The sequence below is a fragment of the Bufo bufo genome, chromosome 1, assembly GCF_905171765.1.
Source record: "Bufo bufo chromosome 1, aBufBuf1.1, whole genome shotgun sequence".
Classification (NCBI taxonomy): Eukaryota; Metazoa; Chordata; class Amphibia; order Anura; family Bufonidae; genus Bufo; species Bufo bufo.
The window spans coordinates 690,277,389-690,299,070 of NC_053389.1; the positions used below are offsets into that span (position 1 = coordinate 690,277,389).

Below are 21,682 nucleotides of genomic sequence, written 5' to 3' on the forward strand. Positions count from 1 at the left end.
GTTTCAGGCGTACATGGGAGAGACGTCTGACAAATCTTATTGCAAAGTTGGAGAATATTTTGCCACCAGGGCTCAATTAGGTCACAAGACCACCAGATGTGCATAAATGTGCCTTTCGATGTATGACATCTCCAAAACATCAGAAGCTGTTGAACTGTACATACAAGTTTTATCTGGGGTCTTGTACCACCTCATGAGAATTTTATAACTATTCTCCTGTATGCGTATACACCTGGACAGTTTGTGGGGGGAGGATAGAAGTTTAGTAATCTCTTGAGGTGATAGGATACGCTGTAAGTCTCTTTCCCAAATGCCTACGATCGCAGGTTTGGGAGGGGAGGGAGGTGTTTTCAGATATTTGTATATTTTGGAAATAGTTTTAGGAGGATACAACTTACTGCTCAGCATTGTCTCAAACCAGTTGAGTTCTCTCACTCGGGAGGTTTGTTTCGCACAAAGGAGGGCCTCTGTTTTGAGGAAATGCTGTAATATTGGATTGCGAATCTGCGTGTCCAGTCTTGTGTTTATTTCAGAGTCCGAAACAACACAACCATCTTTATCTATAAGTTGTGACGCGGCAATTGTTGAATTCCTTATGGCTGAAGGGCAGCTATCCTTTAATTCTTTGGGTGCCAGATCAATTGTGTCTCTAATAAGTAGAAGAGGTGAAGGGAGCAAGGGACCTCCAGGATTGGAAGTGAACTTCCTCCAGACCTTTAGGGTGTTACGTGTGATAGGGTTTGAAATGAGGCTAGGTTGAGGCAGTAATTTATTGGCTAATATAAGTGCCCTAATAGAAGATGGAAGAAGGGCATTTTCCAACTCTGGCCAGGATTTGTGACCAGGTTCCCTAATTAAGTCAATAATTCTGGATAATTGGATAGCGTTCATATAAGTCTCCGGATCGGGGAGACCAATGCCCCCTGAAGTTCTGGGTTTGGTCAAAGTATCAAAGGAGATGCGAGGACTCTTGCCTTGCCATATAAATTTGCGTATGTATTTATTAAGAGAGGAGAAATATGATTTGGGTATTTCTATGGGTAGGACTTGCATCAGGTACGTGAGTTTGGGCATGATCAGAGACATGAAAATGTTTTTTCTACCAAACCAGGAGAGGTATTGTGAGTCTAGGGAATTCATCTGTGTCTGCATAGCTATTAAAAGGGGCATGTAGTTTAATCGAAATAAATCAGGTAAATGTGGAGAGAGTTTGACTCCCAAGTAGGTTAATTGTTGGGTTTGCCAATTGAATGGGGAGTTTACTTTGAGAGAGGAGACACTAGCGGGCGAGAGGCCTATATGAAGGACCTGGGACTTTGAAGGATTAATTTTAAAGTTTGATAAGGATCCAAAAAGGTTAAGTGTCGACAGGATCTTGGGCATGGATTTGTGTGGATTAGTAGTGGTGATCAGTAAGTCATCGGCAAATGCTGCTAATTTATATTCTCGAGAACCTATTTTCAGACCACTAATGTCACTGTTTTGTCTAAGGGCTTGTAGAAGGGATTCCATCACGAGTACGAATAAAAGGGGGGAAAGGGGGCACCCTTGCCTCGTCCCATTTCTTAAGGAAAAACTGGATGATAGTATTCCATTGACCGACACGGACGCCGAGGAGTGCGTATACATTGCAAATACTGCATTGATATATGACTCTGGGAGCTGAAATTTCGACAAAGTTAGTCTAATATATAGCCAGTCTACTCTATCAAATGCTTTCTCGGCGTCCGTGCCAATCAGGACCAAGGGAACATGTTTATGGGAAGCATAAAACAAGGAGTCTAATATTTTTGTGGTATTATCCTTCCCCTCTCTCCCCTTTACGAAGCCTACTTGGTCTGGATGTATCAAGTTGGGTAGAAAGCTTTGTAGCCTAGTGGCTAGCATCTTAGCTATAAGTTTAAGGTCTACATTGAGGAGAGAAATTGGACGATAATTGGAACATAGTGTATGGTCTTTGCCTTCCTTGGGTATTATTGTTATAGTGGCTCTAGTCATATCATGTGAAAGTGGTAAATTGGACATGGCTAAATTGCAGACAGGGAGCAGATGTGGTAGGAGTATGTTTTTGAAAGCAAAAAAGTATGATATAGGGAGACCATCCGGGCCGGGGCATTTACCCCTGGGGGTAGATTTAATGGCGGCTTCTAATTCTGGGGTAGTGAAAGGCCTGGCCAGGGAATCCCGCTGTTTTAAGGTTAAGGTTGGGAGGTCAAGTGTGTCAAGAAAAGAGTTAATATTGGTTTCTCTAGAAGTGGAGGGATCGGGTGGATCTGGGACTTTTAGGTTGTATAGGGAGTTGTAGAATATCCTGAATTGATCTGCTATGTCTTCCGCTTTGAACAAAAGGTTACCCTGTTGAGACCTGAGGGATTGAACATAGCGGGAACTTCTCCTATGTTTAATGCGATTCATGACGAATCTGGAGGCTTTATTGCCGTGGGCAAAAATTTTCTGTTGTATTGACAGAAAAAGTTTGGCTGAGCGTTCGTTTAAAAGGTTTTTTAGTTGAGCTCTAAGGGTAGAAAGTTCCGCTAGCAGTGAATCTGACATGGATTGTTTGTGGGCCTTTTCTGCTAAGTGGATTTTTGATAGTAAGTCATTAAGTTTTTTCTCTGATTCCCTTTTCAGGAAGGAGCAAAGACCAATCAGTCTGCCTCTAACATACGCCTTATGGGCGTCCCATAGGGTTTGAGGAGAAATCTCAGGCGTAGCGTTTGTAAGAAAATATTCCTCAAGGTAAGAGGAGATAAGAGAAGTATGTTTTGCATTGTTTAAAAGGGACTCATTGAACCTCCAGTTGGTTTGTCTATTGGTTTTCTGGTCTGAGCGGATTTCACAAAAGATTGGGGCATGGTCGGATAGAGTAATGTTTTCAATTTTTGGGAATGAGCAGAATTGTAATTTTTCTTTTGGGATTAAAATGTAGTCGATTCTGCTATAAGATTTGTTAGCAGGGGAATAAAAGGAATAATCAATCGCATCAGGATTATGGCATCTCCAGACATCTAAGACTCCCAGGTTATGAAGTTTTGTGTGTATCAGACTAAGAGTTTTTGCTGATAATGGGGACTTTTTAGAGGAGGTGTCTAATGAGGGATTTAAAGCCACGTTAAGGTCACCTGCCATGATCAGAAATCCTTCTCTGTGTTTTTCTATAAGAGAAATTACTGGGGTGAGCCAGTTGTTTTGGTCTACATTTGGGGCGTATAAGTTAGCAAAGGTAAAGATGGATTGCCCTATTTGGCCTATGAGGATTAGGTATCGGCCTTCCGGGTATTGAACATGCGATTTGTACTGAAAAGGGAACCCCCTACCAAAGCCAATGCTGACTCCCCTCGAGGCCACACCCCCAGCACCACAGTGATACCAGCTCGGATATTTGGAGTGGGAAAGGTTAGGGTAGCTCCCATGTTTGAAATGTGTCTCCTGCAAAAAGATTACAGAACACCTCTCCTTGTGTAAGAGAGAGAAAATCTGGGATCTCTTGGAGGGGGACCTCATCCCCTTGACATTGAAAGAGACTAGCTTAAAATCCACCATGTCTCAACAAGGAGAGGGGGAGGGGTTCTGGATGTAATAGCAAAGAAATTCTGACCAACCAGGAGCAAAGCGGAGGAGGGAGTGCGGCCACGAGAGAAGACCACCAGCATCCAGACAGAAGGAGGAATTTCAGATTTTGGGTCCTGAATCCATGAAGACATCCTTATGTTCATTTGAGTGAGTATTTGGTAACTTTTATAGTACCTGTCAAAACAATAACAATTAGAAACACAAAATAAAACAATAAGTGGAGGTAAGGGATGAATAAACATCATCCGTACCAGATAGAACATAACAATTGTGCCTTTTTTCCTAGGCATCATGTAGGGGGGGGGAAGAGGGTAAAGTACCCATAAGCACTACCCTCTGTAGTACCAAATAGACTGGAACATTTTGATATTGGTGATATTAACGTAATATCAGTGTTACAATCGGGGGATCTTTGAGGACAAAGTGGAGTATTATAAGATACTGGCGGATAGCTTTGAGTGTCTTGAGCTGCTACCATAGCACGGGAGCGTACAAATATATATTGGAAGTAACCTGAACTTAATATTTAGCTCTATGACTGAGCTAACCTTATGACAGATGGGAAATTTATGAGAAAGATCCCTACTGATTCATCGTCATATACTGGGCAGAGAGCAATGTACGCTCAGATCTCCGACCAGCACACAAGGAGTCATCAAAAGGAGAACAATACACTGCGTGCAGAATTATTAGGCAAATGAGTATTTTGACCACATCATCCTCTTTATGCATGTTGTCTTACTCCAAGCTGTATAGGCTCGAAAGCCTACTACCAATTAAGCATATTAGGTGATGTGCATCTCTGTAATGAGAAGGGGTGTGGTCTAATGACATCAACACCCTATATTAGGTGTGCATAATTATTAGGCAACTTCCTTTCCTTTGGCAAAATGGGTCAAAAGAAGGACTTGACAGGCTCAGAAAAGTCAAAATTAGTGAGATATCTTGCAGAGGGATGCAGCACTCTTAAAATTGCAAAGCTTCTGAAGCGTGATCATCGAACAATCAAGCGTTTCATTCAAAATAGTCAACAGGGTCGCAAGAAGCGTGTGGAAAAACCAAGGCGCAAAATAACTGCCCATGAACTGAGAAAAGTCAAGCTTGCAGCTGCCAAGATGCCACTTGCCACCAGTTTGGCCATATTTCAGAGCTGCAACATCACTGGAGTGCCCAAAAGCACAAGGTGTGCAATACTCAGAGACATGGCCAAGGTAAGAAAGGCTGAAAGACGACCACCACTGAACAAGACACACAAGCTGAAACGTCAAGACTGGGCCAAGAAATATCTCAACACTGATTTTTCGAAGGTTTTATGGACTGATGAAATGAGAGTGAGTCTTGATGGGCCAGATGGATGGGCCCGTGGCTGGATTGGTAAAGGGCAGAGAGCTCCAGTCCGACTCAGACGCCAGCAAGGTGGAGGTGGAGTACTGGTTTGGGCTGGTATCATCAAAGATGAGCTTGTGGGGCCTTTTCGGGTTGAGGATGGAGTCAAGCTCAACTCCTAGTCCTACTGCCAGTTTCTGGAAGACACCTTCTTCAAGCAGTGGTACAGGAAGAAGCCTGCATCCTTCAAGAAAAACATGATTTTCATGCAGGACAATGCTCCATCACACGCGTCCAAGTACTCCACAGCGTGGCTGGCAAGAAAGGGTATAAAAGAAGAAAATCTAATGACATGGCCTCCTTGTTCACCTGATCTTAACCCCATTGAGAACCTGTGGTCCATCATCAAATGTGAGATTTACAAGGAGGGAAAACAGTACACCTCTCTGAACAGTGTTTGGGAGGCTGTGGTTGCTGCTGCACGCAATGTTGATGGTGAACAGATCAAAACACTGACAGAATCCATGGATGGCAGGCTTTTGAGTGTCCTTGCAAAGAAAGGTGGCTATATTGTCACTGATTTGTTTTTGTTTTGTTTTTGAATGTCAGTAATGTATATTTGTGAATGTTGAGATGTTATATTGGTTTCACTGGTAAAAATAAATAATTGAAATGGGTATATATTTGTTTTTTGTTAAGTTGCCTAATAATTATGCACAGTAATAGTCACCTGCACACACAGATATCCCCCTAAAATAGCTAAAACTAAAAACAAACTAAAAACTACTTCCAAAAATATTCAGCTTTGATAATAATGAGTTTTTTGGGTTCATTGAGAACATGGTTGTTGTTCAAAAATAAAATTAATCCTCAAAAATACAACTTGCCTAATAATTCTGCACTCCCTGTATAGCTTTAGCTAAAGATCTGTACGTCTCCCATACTACTCAACAGGGTCCACCCAAATTAAAGAAGAACAAAACACTTTACTTAGAGGAGACGATAAAGTGGATTATTATAAGATAGTGGCGGGCAGTTTTGAGTGCCTTGCACTGCAACCATTATAAGGGATTGCACATATATACTGAAATTAGGCTGATCTTGGTATTTGGCCATGTGACTGAACTAATCTTATAACAGATGGGAAATTCATGAAAAAGATCCCTACTGTTTCGTCATATACTGGGCAGAGAGCAATGGACGCTCGGCCCTCCGTCCAGTATACAAGGAGTCATCACATGAAAAAACAATCTAACATTAGCTTGAAATCTGTATATCTCCCATATTGCTGTATAGAGTCCACCTAGATTTAAGGAAAACAAAACATTTTACTTCTCCACCATGGTCAGGCGTTTGGGAGTGGAGAAGGAATTTCCCCTTTTACTTCTTTGGGGTTTTGGAGTACCCAAAGGTTCCCAGGGGGTCACCTGGGGGAGTTTAGGTAGGGAGCTCAGATTTTGGGCAACGTCCCAGTTCTCAATAGGCAATGGAGCAATTTGAAGAAGGTCGTAGGCTTTATCCAAGTCAGCAAAGGAAGATATGTGGATGTGACGACCATCATGCAGGAACGATATTCCAAACGGGAAAGTCCATCTGTATATAATTCTGTGCTGTCGCAGCCATTCTGTAAGGGGTCTCAGGGCTTTGCGTTTTTTAAGAGTTGACTGTGCCAGGTCTTGGAATATGATGATAGTATTTTCTTCCCACTCAACGGAGCTAGAGTTCCTAGCATTAGCCAGTATGGCCTTCTTTACAGGAAGGTGTAAAAATTTACAAATGACGTCTCTGGGGGGCTCATTCGCTTGCGGTTTTGGCCTGAGAGCTCTATGGGCTCTTTCTAGCAGAACTCCATGTGTCGATTCTGGTCCCAGAATTTTCAGGCATATCTGAGTTATTGTTTCCGGAATGTCTATGGTCGAGATAGATTCCGGAATGCCTCTAAAGCGTAAGTTGTTACGCCTGCTCCTGTTCTCTTGATCTTCCATGGCTGTATATAGGGAATTAATATGGCATTGAGCTAGGGACAAGCATGATGAGACTTCCGACTGGTGTTGTAGGATTGCGACCTGCGATTCCTCCAAAGCCTCCAATCTTCTGCCTATGTGCCTGACATCTTCTTTTATTAAGGAGATATCCATACTGAGGGGACCCAGTGCTTCTGCTAAGGCCTCCTTTAGGAAGGTTCTAGATATGGGCAAGCAGTCTGCATCGCTGGGGTCCTCTCCTACCTTATCCTCGCCAGACGCTGTTGGTAGCTTGTGTGCTGAGCGTGGTGTGCCGGGCGCCATCTTAGATTCGCGGCTCACTGTCGCTGCGGCTGTCTTCTTAACATATCTCTCCATCTCTCCGGCCTGGTTCTGGGAGCGATTGGTACTCGATTAGTCTGTGGGCTTTTGTCCCCCGATTTTAACCATTTTGGGTTCCAGTGGGCTAAAGACACAGTGCTGTGAGGGTTATGCGAGCATGGGAGCCGTCCTTCACACGTCCATTCCGAGTTCCTTCTTTTTAAGAATGTTCCAAACAGTTGTTTTGGCCACACCTAATGTTTTTGCTATCTCTCTGATGTTTTTTTTTTTTTTTTTTCAACTAATGATGGCTTGCTTCACTGATAGTGACAGCTCTTGGGATCTCATCTTGAGAGTTGACAGCAACAGATTCCAAATGCAAATAGCACACTTGAAATGAACTCTGGACCTTTTATCTGCTCATTGTAATTGGGATAATGAGGGAATAACACACACCTGGCCATGGATAAGCTGAGAAGCCAATTGTCCCATTACTTTTGGTCTCTTAACAAGTGGGAGGCACATATGCAAACTGTTGTAATTCCTACACTGTTCACCTGATTTGGATGTAAATACCCTCAAATGTAAGCTGACAGTCGTCTGCAGTTAAACCACATCTTGTTTGTTTCATTTCAAATCCATTGTGGTGGTGTATAGAGCCAAAATGTCGATGTCCCAATATTTATGGACCTGACTGTACATGAGAAGTAGCCAGGTGAGCCACTATCTATTATTCTTCTTTAGATACCTAATTTCAAATTACACCAGTGTATTTGATTACATTTCACATGCATGTCAGACCAATCATTTTATATGCAGATAGAGTGCTATAAAATATTCTCGATTGCGAAAAATCACCACTTATGATGCGAATATATTTTTCGCAATACATACAACTTCACTTTTTATCAGTTCTAAGTAGATATTACTGATTGGTGCACTAAGTATTGTTGTAACATCACAGCACTATGTCTGTAGCATGTACAGTACAGACCAAAAGTTTGGACACACCTTCTCATTCAAAGAGTTTTCTTTATTTTCATGACTATGAAGGCATCAAAACTATGAATTAACACATGTGGAATTATATACATAACAAACAAGTGTGAAACAACTGAAAATATGTCATATTCTAGGTTCTTCAAAGTAGCCACCTTTTGCTTTGATTACTGCCTTGCACACTCTTGGCATTCTCTTGATGAGTTTCAAGAGGTAGTCCCCTGAAATGGTCTTCCAACAGTCTTGAAGGAGTTCCCAGAGATGCTTAGCACTTGTTGGCCCTTTTGCCTTCACTCTGCGGTCCAGCTCACCCCAAACCATCTCGATTGGGTTCAGGTCCGGTGACTGTGGAGGCCAGGTCATCTGGCGCAGCACCCCACCTGACTTCTGTATCCCCCTGACTTCTCCTCAACGCAACTGATGGTCCCAACCCCATTTATAAGGCAAGAAATCCCACTTATTAAACCTGACAGGGCATACCTGTGAAGTGAAAACCATTTCATGGAACTACCTCTTGAAGCTCATCAAGAGAATGCCAAGAGTGTGCAAAGCAGTAATCAAAGCAAAAGGGGGCTACTTTGAAGAACCTAGAATATGATTTTTTTTCCGTTGTTTCACACTTGTTTGTTATGAATATAATTCCACATGTGTTAATTCATAGTTTTGATGCCTTCAGTGTGAATCTACAATTTTCATGGTCATGAAAATAAAGAAAACTCTTTGAATGAGAAGGTGTGTCCAAACTTTTGGTCTGCACTGTACGTATGGGCAGCATAGAAATATCTCTCAAATATCCTCCCCACACACACACACACATAGTCTATAGATTAGAGTTTACGTCCTCTTGGTCAGGACTCAGGAGAAGCTTTCTTTGTCTTACCACCAGCTATTTGCTGGTTCATTTAGAGTTACCCAGGGTGCACTACGGGGAGGCGAACTAGCTTTACACCCCATACCATACCATCACTTCACTAGACAGGTACATCTCTACAATATCCGATTGCTCAGACCCCACAAACATACAATCACAATACAATCCGATCTTATAACGGTAACATTAAATCTAATATTTCCCCTTCAAACACTTAAATACTGTTAGATGTTTTGTTGAGGACATTATTTTCAATATTTGTATTAAACAAAACTGGGATTATATGCTTGTGTCTTTATCCTGCAGCGCATTCTGGAGTGGGGATATAACCGCACCCGGGTCCAGGCAGAGAAACAGGCCATTGTAAAGGAGCTCTGTTCCGAGCTCAAAACAAATATTAAGGTCAGGTACCCTCAAATGGCCATATTAAAAAAGTGGTCGGATTTGAAGAGGAGGAATTTGGAGTGGATCACAAAGATCCGGGACAGATAATGTCAAGGTAAAATGCTTACATTACTTTTGTATCTATCGCCAACACTCTGCATGTAATGTACATATACAGTTATACAAATAAGTATTTAATCCCTTTACAATTTATTACCTAGTACCTGGTGTGACAGGTAGCAAATCAGCAGGTTACATCGTACATCTCTACCTCGCTAACACAAAACACAAAAATAACACATCCTAGATCTGAGTTAATTAAATATTCTTCTGAAATACTTTGTTCTTTACATAGTTGAATGTGCTGACAACAAAATCACACACAAAAAAAAAAAATGGAAATCAAATTTTTCAACCCATGGAGGTCTGGATTTGGAGTCACACTCAAAATTAAAGTGGAAAAACACACTACAGGCTGATCCAACTTTGATGTAATGTCCTTAAAACAAGTCAAAATGAGGCTCAGTAGTGTGTGTGGCCTCCTCGTGCCTGTATGACCTCCCTACAACGTCTGTGCATGCTCCTGATGAGGTGGCGGATGGTCTCCTGAGGGATCTCCTCCCAGACCTGGACTAAAGCATCTGCCAACTCCTGGACAGTCTGTGGTGCAACGTGGCGTTGGTGGATAGAGCGAGACATGATGTCCCAGATGTGCTCAATTGGATTCAGGTCTGGGGAACGGGTGGGCCAGTCCATAGCATCAATGCCTTCGTCTTGCAGGAACTGCTGACACACTCCAGCCACATGAGGTCTAGCATTGTCTTGCATTAGGAGGAACCCAGGGCCAACCGCACCAGCATATGGTCTCACAAGGGGTCTGAGGATCTCATCTCGGTACCTAATGGCAGTCAGGCTACCTCTGGCGAGCACATGGAGGTCTGTGCGGCCCTCCAAAGAAATGCCACCCCACACCATAACTGACCCAATGCCAAACCGGTCATGCTGGAGGATGTTGCAGGCAGCAGAACGTTCTCCACGGCGTCTCCAGACTCTGTCTCGTCTGTCACATGTGCTCAGTGTGAACCTGCTTTCATCTGTGAAGAGCACAGGGTGCCAGTGGCGAATTTGCCAATCTTGGTGTTCTCTGGCAAATGCCAAATATCCTGCATGGTGTTGGGCTGTAAGCACAACCCCCACCTGTGGACGTCAGGCCCTCATATATCAACCTCATGGAGTCTGTTTCTGACCGTTTGAGCAGACACATGCACATTTGTGGCCTGCTGGAGGTCATTTTCCAGGGCTCTGGCAGTGCTCCACCTGTTCCTCCTTGCACAAAGGCGGAGGTAGCGGTCCTGCTGCTGGGTTGTTGCCCTCCTATGGCCTCCTCCACGTCTCCTGATGTACTGGCCTGTCTCCTGTTAGCGCCTCCATGCTCTGGACACTACGCTGACAGACACAGCAAACCTTCTTGCCACAGCTCGCATTGATGTGCCATCCTGGATAAGATGCACTACCTGAGCCACTTGTGTGGGTTGTAGACTCTGTCTTATGCTACCACTAGAGTGAAAGCACCACCAGCATTCAAAAGTGACCAAAACATCAGCCAGGAAGCATAGGAACTGAGAAGTGATCTGTGGTCACCATCTGCAGAACCACTCCTTTATTGGGGGTGTCTTGCTAATTGCCTATAATTTCCACCTGTTGTCTATCCCATTTGCACAACAGCATGTGAAATTGATTGTCACTCAGTGTTGCTTCCTAAGTGGACAGTTTGATTTCACAGAAGTGTGATTGACTTGGAGTTACATTGTGTTGTTTAAGTGTTCCCTTTATTTTTTTGAGCAGTGTATATACGTGTGTGTGTCAGTAAAAGGCCCTGTCCTTTATTACATTAGATACATCCCCCACTTAATTTGCATGTGATTAAATAAATATATATATATATATATACACACCCCAGTAATTTAACCTCATAAACAAAAAAATAAAATCTGAAACCTGGACACATAATATAAATGGTTAAATTAGGCCACAGCCAACGTTATTAAAGAATATAACAAAAAAATTAATTCCATAAGACATATTAACTAGTGATGAGCGAGCACGCTCGACCGAATACCTGTTCGGCTTGAGCATCGCTATGCTCGGCAGACCCGAGTGCTCGGCCGAATAATTTGGGTGCTCGAATACAATTTAATACAATGGGAGTCAATGGGAGACACCCAGGCACTCCCTGCTCGGAAGACAAGAGGGTGTCTGGTTCATAAAAAAAGGTTAGAAATTTATGGAAACCCCATCAAAATGGTTTGGCAACAGCATTAAGAGGATAGCTGGATGCGTCTTAGACTCCTATTATATACGACATGCAATAGACAACCACACAAAGGCTATATGCCAAAAGCCAGGTAAGTATGTCCATCGTGGCCAAAAGTTTTGAGAATAACACAAATATTAGTTTTCACAAAGTTTGCTGCTAAACTGCTTTTAGATCTTTGTTTCAGTTGTTTCTGTGATGTAGTGAAATATAATTACACGCACTTCATAGGTTTCAAAGGCTTTTATCGACAATTACATGACATTTATGCAAAGAGTCAGTATTTTCAGTGTTGGCCCTTCTTTTTCAGGACCTCTGCAATTCGACTGGGCATGCTCTCAATCAACTTCTGGGCCAATTCCTGACTGACAGCAACCCATTCTTTCATAATCACTTCTTGGAGTTTGTCAGAATTAGTGGGTTTTTGTTTGTCCACCCGCCTCTTGAGGATTGACCACAAGTTCTCAATGGGATTAAGATCTGGGGAGTTTCCAGGCCATGGACCCAAAATGTCAACGTTTTGGTCCCCGAGCAACTTAGTTATCACTTTTGCCTTATGGCACGGTGCTCCATCGCGCTGGAAAATGCATTGTTCTTCACTAAACTGTTGTTGGATTGTTGGAAGAAGTTGCTGTTGGAGGGTGTTTTGGGCAAAATTGTGAGTGAGCCCACTCCCTTGTATGATAAGCAACCCCACACATGAATGGTCTCAGGATGCTTTACTGTTGTCATGACACAGGACTGATGGTAGCGCTCACCTTTTCTTCTCTGGACAAGCCTTTTTCCAGATGCCCCAAACAATCGGAACGAGGCTTCATCGGAGAATATGACTTTGCCCCAGTCCTCAGCAGTCCATTCACCAAACTTTCTGCAGAAGATCAATTTGTCCCTGATGTTTTTTTGGAGAGAAGTGGCTTCTTTGCTGCCCTTCTTGACACCAGGCCATCTTCCAAAAGTCTTCGCCTCACTGTGCGTGCAGATGCGCTCACACCTGCCTGCTGCCATTCCTGAGCAAGCTCTGCACTGGTGGCACTCAAATCCCGCAGCTGAATCCTCTTTAGGAGACGATCCTGGCGCTTGCTGGACTTTCTTGGACGCCCTGAAGCCTTTTTAACAAGAATTTAACCTCTTTCCTTGAAGTTCTTGATGATCCTATAAATTGTTGATTGAGGTACAATCTTAGTAGCCACAATATCCTTGCCTGTGAAGCCATTTTTATGCAACGCAATAATGGCTGCACGCGTTTCTTTGCAGGTCACCATGGTTAACAATGGAAGAACAATGATTTCAAGCATCACCCTCCTTTTAACATGTCAAGTCTGCCATTTTAACCCAATCAGCCTGACATAATGATCTCCAGCCTTGTGCTCGTCAACATTCTCACCTGAGTTAACAAGACGATTACTGAAATGATCTCAGCAGGTCCTTTAATGACAGCAATGAAATGCAGTGGAAAGGTTTTTTTGGGATTAAGTTAATTTTCATGGCAAAGAAGGACTATGCAATTCATCTGATCACTCTTCATAACATTCTGGAGTATATGCAAATTGCTATTATAAAAACTTAAGCAGCAACTTTTCCAATTTCCAATATTTATATAATTCTCAAAACTTTTGGCCACGACTGTACAAGCCATCCATCCATGAGACAGATAACAGCCAGCATACCTTACAATGGCAGCCTTGTGCACTATGAGATATTCCAAACCAGCTCTTATCTGAGTGAGAACCAGTAAACCTCAAGGTTATTTGACATCTGTTGGATGGCTTGGGTGGACCTGCACACCTAGATCAATATTATTAGGGTGACAAAAAGTTTTCAGATTGTCCTAACATAATATTCAATAACCTTCCTATACAGTTTTATCATGTAAAAACGTATTTGCATAAACATGGGCTTATGGGAAAGACATGCAAATGAGCCTTGTTTTTCAGCTATCATAAGACTATGAAAACCAATAGATGGCACTATGGAGTTATGAACAGCGCCATCTATTGGTTTTACAGTCTTATTTATTTATATATACTGTATTTTCAGTATTTATATCCATGACAATGTTGATTTCAGAGACAATCTAATCAATATTATTCTAACGACAGTACAAATAACAGTCAGAACTAACATTTGTTATAGGAACGAGTTGCTGTATCAACAAGCATGAGTGAAACTCATCGAAGCACATTTTTAATATGGCCTCGAATTGCTAATTTCCTATACATAACATTCTGGACCAATAAAGCGACTTGTCCAGTGATAGTTGTAGTAATCAACACACAAAAATTAATGGGGGAGGGGGGGAGTGGAGGGGGGTGTATGGAGGGGAAGGGATGAAGAAGTTTTGGGGGGTGGGGGTAGGGGGGGAATGAATGTATTCGAAACCTCTTTGCATCTCCAGAAAGCTGATGTCTAGTCATTCAATGAGTATTAGATTGGTTTGACAATCTTAACTACTGATTATTATCAAAATATCCCTGTTGTCATACTTTTTAGCAACGCCCTAACCATCAGCTTTCACCAGTTCCCATAATTTCCATATCTTGAGGAACCTATCATGACTCCTGTTTATCCAGCTAGTCATTTCTTCAAAATTGTAGATTTGGTCTACCTTGGCTTTCCATTCTTGGATTGTGGGAGGTTTTGTGTCCAACCAGTGCTTTAGCTATAGCTAATAAATGTGTTATTAAGTTTTTTCTTTGAAGGAGTGTATAGGGAGGAAGGTTTTGACAAGACTATCATCTCAACAGTGATTTCAAAGTCAGGTAGTGCTATTTTTTTAACCGCCTTATTTACCTCTTCCCAGTATTTTCTAATCTGGGGACAGGACCACCAGATGTGTGATAAAGAACCTTCCCCTCCTTCGCATCTCCAGCACCGCTGGGAATCAGAAAGACCTCTCTTGAACAGGAACTCAGGCATTCTATACCACCTCTTGAGCAGTTTAAAATGATTCTCTTGCATACGAACACATTGCGTGAATCCATGTGATTTTGCTAATATTTGTTTAGTCTCCTGTTCTGAGAGTACAATCTCTAATTCTTTTTCCCATGCCAATAAGTATGGCGGTTTTATGATCTCACTCTGACCTCCCAGAATCCCAGAGACCTCAGATACCCCTCTTCATTTCACCTAGGTTGCTTCTTGCAATGACTCTAAGTCAGTAAGGCGCCTCAGGAACCGGTATTTCCCTGCCGCTCTCCTGCACACAGATTTTATATGTGAGTTTGTTAGGAAAAAGATTGGGGACATTCTAGTTGGTTCTGTGATAATTTCCTTTAAATAATGTTCTGTGTCTCTCATAAAGTCTCCTACTTTAATCTGCGCAAAGGAAGACCACACTTCTGGGAATATTTTTATTGGTGTTTCCAAGAGATCTGGAAGGAGATTCATTGACATCAGTGGAGATTGGGTAGGGGCCAAAGAACTCCTTTCTGAGCACCACATCTCATACACCCCTTTAAATAAAGGGTCTATGTTGTCTGTTTTATCTGCTTTTTTATTCGGGAGCCAGAGGTATTTTTGAAAGAGATCCCCTACACTGTATTCACACAATTCTCTAACATCTTTCTGTCTTTTTGGGTCTGCTAATTCTAACCATCTATTAAGCTGTATCGATTTATAGTAAGTACCTACATCCGGTAGTCCGAGGCCTCCCCTCTCTCTGTTTTTTATTAGGACTTTGTATGATATGCGAGACCTCTTCCTCGACCATAGGAAGTTAGAGAACAAACGTTTCAAGTCTAGAATAAATCGCCGAGAGATGTGAATGGGGACCATCTGCATAGTGTAGAGGATCTTGGGTATTACGTAAGCCTTTAAAACATTTTTCCTGCCCATCCATGTCAGAAAGGGTATATTATATTTTTGGAGCAATTGCTTGATGTCTTCTTTTAGTGGCAGAAAATTATATTTAAATAAATCATCTAAATTCTGTGGGATTTTAATTCCCAGGTATTTTATAGGTCCTTTTGACCAGCAGAAGGGGGATGTTTTTTTAAGTTGTAGTACTGTGTCCTCAGGGAGTGTTATATTGAGAATTTCCGACTTTGTAGTATTCACTTTGAAGTCTGAGAGTTTGCTATATTGCTCAAGTTTTCTTTCCAAGTTGTTTAATCCTACTTTTGGATTTGTTATAAGGAATAAGAGATCATCAGCAAATGCTGTGCATTTAAGCTCCTTCTCTCCAAACTTGACCCCTGTAATATTTGTGTCCTGTCTAATCGCATGTAGAAGCGTTTCGGCTACTAGAATAAATAATGAGGGGGAGAGAGGACAGCCCTGTCTAGTGCCATTTGTGATGTCGAATGTTGGTGAGAGTGTGCCATTAACTCTCAACCTAGCATTTGGTTGTTCGTATAAAGTAAAGATAGCATCAATAAAAGCCTCAGGTAGGGCGAATTTACTGAGAGTTGCTCTCATGTACTTCCAGTTTACTCTGTCAAATGCCTTTTCAGCATCTATTCCTAGTAATACTAGTGGCAGCTTTCTCGTTCATGCTATATGTATGGCATGAAATACTCGATGAGAGTTGTCTCTCCCCTCTCTCCCCCTCACAAACCCCGCCTGTTCAGGTCCTATCAAGTCTGGGAGGAAACCGCCTAGACGAGTAGCCAATATTTTCGCCCATATTTTAAGATCAAGGTTTAGTAGAGAAATGGGCCTATAGCTGCCACAATGTTCCGGATCTTTACCCTCTTTGTGTATCAAAGTGACGAAGGATTCCTGTGTTTGTCTCTTCAATGATTCTCCCTGTATAAGTGAATTGCAAACCTCTGTGAACCTGGGAATAAGAATATCTTCAAACTTTTTATAATAGGCCAGGGGAAGCCCGTCCGGACCTGGGCTTTTTCCCGGAGGGAAGCTGTTTATTATTTGTTTAATCTCATCAGGTGAGATTGGGCTTGTTAGGTAGGAGGCTCCTTCAGGTGAGAGGGAAGGAAGATTTAGGGAACTCAGGAATTTGGTAATGTTTCCTTGTCTCATTTTTGAGCCATCCTCGCTTTCATTTTTGTTAAGGTTATATAACGCTGCATAAAACTCTTGGAAAGCTTTTGCTATAGCCGGGGTCTCCGCGAGGGTGTTACCATCTGCATTCTTTATTTTGGGTATATGTGTCACCTGTTTGGTTTTTTTGAGTAGTGATGTCATCATTTTTCCTCCTTTGTTACCATGTGCGTATATTTTGTGTTGAAAATATAACAACTGTTTTGCGGTCTTTTGGGCTAGAAGGTTGTGTAGTTTAATTCTAAGATTTTTCAGATCTTCCTGGAAAGCCCTACTCTCAGATTGTTTATTTAGTTTCTCTAGTGCTGCTATTTGGGCAAGAAGTGAGTCTACCTCTTTTTGTTGATCTTTTTTAACCTTGGTACCTAAAGCTATGAAAATCCCTCTAATGTATGCTTTGTGCGTTTCCCAGATAACTGTGCGTTTGCTGTGTGCAGGAGAGTTGACAGCGAAGAAGGTCTCCAAATGAGATCTAACCTGTTCCAGATTTTGCTTGTTGTTCAGGAGTGATTCATTCAGCCTCCAATTCCAGTCTCTCCTGGGAGGGAGGCCAGGGTGAAATTCGCCATGCAAGGGGCATGATCAGAAATCGTGATTTTCCTATCCCAGCGGCGCTAAAGAGAGGCAAAAGAGAAGCAGAGGTCAGTATGTAGTCAAGTCTCTGAAAGGACTTATGTGGGTTGGAGTAGAAGGAGAAGTCCTTGACTGTGGGGTTAAGACATCTCCATACGTCTACCAATTGTAGTTCATGTAGTTTTTTATGTAGTTTACCTATGTGTTTTTGCGAGATATGTGTTTTCGCTGTGGACGAGTCTATCAGGGGGTTAAGAGTCAAGTTAAGATCAGCTCCCAGTATTATGTAACCTTCTGCAAATATTTTAATTGTGTCAAAGCTTTTCATTAGCCAAAGGACTGTGGCTGTATTGGGAGCATACAAATTCACAAAAGTGAATCTGCGACTGCCTATGTCCCCCTTTAGTAACAGCATTCTGCCTTCTGCGTCTGCAAGTTGTTGCTTAATGGTGAACGGAATGGTATGATGAAAGGCAATCAAAACTCCTTTGGAAGCAGAGTTAGGATGCGTGCTGTGAAACCATTGCTTGTATAGATGAGACTGTAGTTTTGGTATTTTACCTTGGCGAAAGTGTGTTTCTAGGAGAAATATAATGTGGGAATGGAGTTTTCTAAGTGTGAGCATTAATTGGCTGCGTTTGGCAGGTGAGTTTAACCCTTTAACATTAAATGTGATTTTTAGGTCACTCATAATTGACTTCTTTAGCTAAGTTGTCGATATAAATCGTGATAGTCTACTGAGAGGATCTCCTCTGGTATTTCTGGAGTGTCAGGTGTTAAAGAGGAATCGGACTGGGTGTGAAGAGTTAGGGATTAGGAAATTTTAACAATACAACACGAATACCTGTATAAACTGCAAGAGTAGTAGCAATAGAACTTTAACAGTAGGTCAACTGTATGTTGTTTTACTAGTTTCTAATTAGAGATTCTATGTCGTCAACCTCTATAGACACAGCCGTGTCTATCTTAAGAAAGAAAAAGGACCCCTAAAGGTACTAGGTGTTAGGGGAAGAGCTCGTCATTAGACAGCTATTTCCCCGATCTATCTGTGGCTCAGGCAAGGGCTTAATCCCATGCGTAAGCCCCAGATATATTAGTACTAATAATAACAATTGATATTATTATTATTGGGGGGGAAGATTAGGGGTTTGTATTTTACTTAAACCTTTCAAACGACCTCAGGCTGAAAGCCAGAACTATGATCAAGCATTTTGTATTCACCCGAAACATTCAAAAACATTTCTCAGATAAAAACAACAAAAAAGGTCACCATAACATTACATCCATATCATCCCAGTTTCCTGGAGGCCCACTAGGCCCGATCAGAAGATCATTCTGAAAAGGACTAGCTAGCCAACATGTGACTACAAGCCGTGACTTCGGTAAAGATATGGAACTGGCTTGCTTTACTAAGGTATTTTTAGTCACCACACAAAATATAATATTTTGAGAGGGTGAAAAAATTACTTTTCTTTTTTTTTCTTTTTTTTAAACCTCTCTGCAAATTGGTGTCACAACCTAGGAAAGAAAAGCTGGGTTAGTGTGCATTATATTGTAGTAGAAGATCTCAGGCCCATAAGACAGTCCCCTATCCTGTTCAGGTCAGGGGAAATGGGCCTATCTAGAACGGTCACACTTAAGTGAAAAACTAAGGGTTGTCCGTTTCTTCAGGCAGTCACAGTGGAAGAGTGGATGATCTGCTGATGCTTCTCATTGCTTTGCCTGCCCTGCTCATGGATACCTTCTTCCAGGGTTCAATTGCTGGTAGGCTTGGTAGTGATGATGGATGAATGACAGGCATCCATGTAGGTATTTCAACCGGTTGAAGTCCCAGAACTGACCACGCTTTATTTAAGTCCTCTGGTGTGTGGATTATTATCCTCTTCCCATTCTTGAGAATTGAGAGTCCGAAGGGGTACATCCAGGTGTACGGTATCTTCTGGTTCTGCAGCTTGTCTAGCAAGGGCTTCAGGATGCGTCTTTTTGCTAGTGTGGACGGCGCTATATCTTATATCCGTTTTTATGTCATACAGCTTGGTAAGAACGGGCTAAATAGCTCTTTCTAGGGCTTGGCTTAGTATCTTAGTAAGGAAGGCTTTAGAGACAGGAGATCCATCTTGGGTCTCTGTATCTTCATCTCTTGCGCTTTCTGCCTCCGATTCCTCTTCCTCTTAAGCCCGCGCTGCAGCCGCCGCCATCTTAGCGCTTAAGCCCGGTGAGTGAGCCGCTTTCTTCTTAAAGAATCTCTGCATTTCTTGTTGCCCTTTATGCGATCTTGCGGTATCCGAGGGGTCTGTACCCCTATCTCTGCCGTATTTAACCATTTTTAGTCGGGTATTGCTTCTTTTCTGGCTTTCAATTGCCTAAGTGTGGACGAGCTGAAGCTTCACGCTGCCATCCACTTCAGCATCCAGGCTCCGCCCCCCGGTTTTAAAGTCTTATGACAAGTCTAATATTCTTGTCAGAAGACTATGAAACCAATAGAGGGCGATGTTCATAACTCAATAGCGCCCTCTATTGGTTTTATAGTCTGACAAGAATATCAGACTGATTCTTATGACAAGCCTTTTAGTGTTGCCTTTTTCATGGAAATTAGAATATTCGTGATCTACACTAGGATGATATCTAACACTGGAAAAGCTGGGTAATAACTCGCGATCTACACTGAGTTATTACCCAGCTTTTCCAGTGTCAGATATTATCACTGACTTTCTACATAATTATTACATAATATTTGCTATATTGATATATATTTGTTTTTTAGAATATTACGAATATTCTAAAAAACGAATATATACAATATAGCGAATATTATGTAATAATTATGTAGTAGGTTAGTGATAATATATTCCTTTCCTTCTGCGCCCTGCTGTGTGCCCGTACAGCAGTTTAGGACCACATATGGGGTGTTTCTGTAAACTACAGAATCAGGGTAATAAATATTGAGTTTGGCTGTTGCTTTGTTAGTGGAAAAATGGATTCAAATGGAAAATCTGCTAAAAAAGTGATTCTTAAATTTCATCTTCATTTTCCATTAATTCTTGTGGAACACCAAAAGGGTTAAGAAAGTTTGTAAAATCAGTTTTGAATACCTTGAGGGGTGTAGTTTCTAAAATGGGGCCATTTATGGGTGGTTTCTATTATGTAAGCCTCACAAAGTGACTTCATACATCAACTGGTCCTTAAAAAGTGTTTTTTGGAAATTTTGCAGATTTTTTGCAGAATTTAGGAGATTTGCTTCTAAACTTCTAAGCTTTCTATCGTCCCCAAAAAAATAAAATGGCATTCACAAAATGATCCAAATGTGAAGAAGACTTATGGGGAATGTAAAGTAATAACTATTTTGAAGTTATTACTATGTATTACAAAAGTAGAGAAATTGAAATTTGGAAATTTGCAAATTTTTCCAAATTTTTGGTAAATAAATAAAAATGAATTTTTTTTGACTCAATTTTACCACTTGAAAATAGATGTCGCGCGGCACTGCTGTTGTGAGTGCACGGTCCACGGGTGTCCCCCAGATGCTTGATTAGAAGAAAGAACCGGCACTCCTTGCGATGTAATTATCAGTATTTTATTCGCCACTCTTGGATAGAGGTTACGCGCGTTCCGGCACATGCAAGTGCCTTTGTCAAACTCATGCAGACAGCAAGTGGCAATGAAATGAACATCAACATATGTTTAAATAGCCCGCCCCTCATCACATGATAGAAGCTTTCGGGTCATCTGATTCTGACGTCATGTTGGCAAGGCAACAAAAATATGTTTACTAACATCCAAGAAAAAGAAAATAGATGCGATCCTTCTGTATCATCGAGGATCGTTAAATATCAATTACACTGTGGAAACACATGGGAAATATAGAAACAAAAATAATTACCTATACGAATATAAATGAATGATTATTCACAATAGACATTCTCATAGAAAACTGCTCACCGCGTACTCACGATTCAACCCCTTGGGTGTCATCGTCTGTAGGCGGTGAATCCTATAGGCTTCACTTTTCAATAGTAACTCCACCCTATTACCTCCCCTTCGAGGGGGTAGTACCTCCTCAATGATTTGAAACCTAGGTTGTGACACATTATGTTTTTGTTGCGAAAAATGCAAAGGAATCGGTAATAGTAAATTTTCATTGCGAATGGTCGATTTATGTTTGGCAAATCGATCCTTCATCCGCATTGTGGTTTCCCCTACGTAGCAGAGTCCACACGGACATTTCAGTAGATATATAATAAAAGAACTATTACACGTAAAGTGGCCCTTTACAGGAATTTGTTCCCCACTATGTGGGTGTGAAATGTAAGGACCTTTAATTATACTAGAGCAGTGAATGCAGCTTAAACAAGAAAA

The 21,682-nt window shown here is 41.7% G+C and overlaps 1 long non-coding RNA gene across 1 annotated transcript; it reads left to right on the forward strand.

Annotated features, from left to right (window-relative positions):
* Positions 1 to 631: 631 nt before the first annotated feature.
* On the forward strand, positions 632 to 21,380 carry LOC120985950. Its single transcript, XR_005775608.1, has 3 exons — positions 632 to 643; positions 13,909 to 13,913; positions 21,242 to 21,380. It is a non-coding gene; the product is annotated as an uncharacterized LOC120985950 (long non-coding RNA).
* The last annotated feature ends 302 nt before the right edge of the window (positions 21,381 to 21,682 follow it).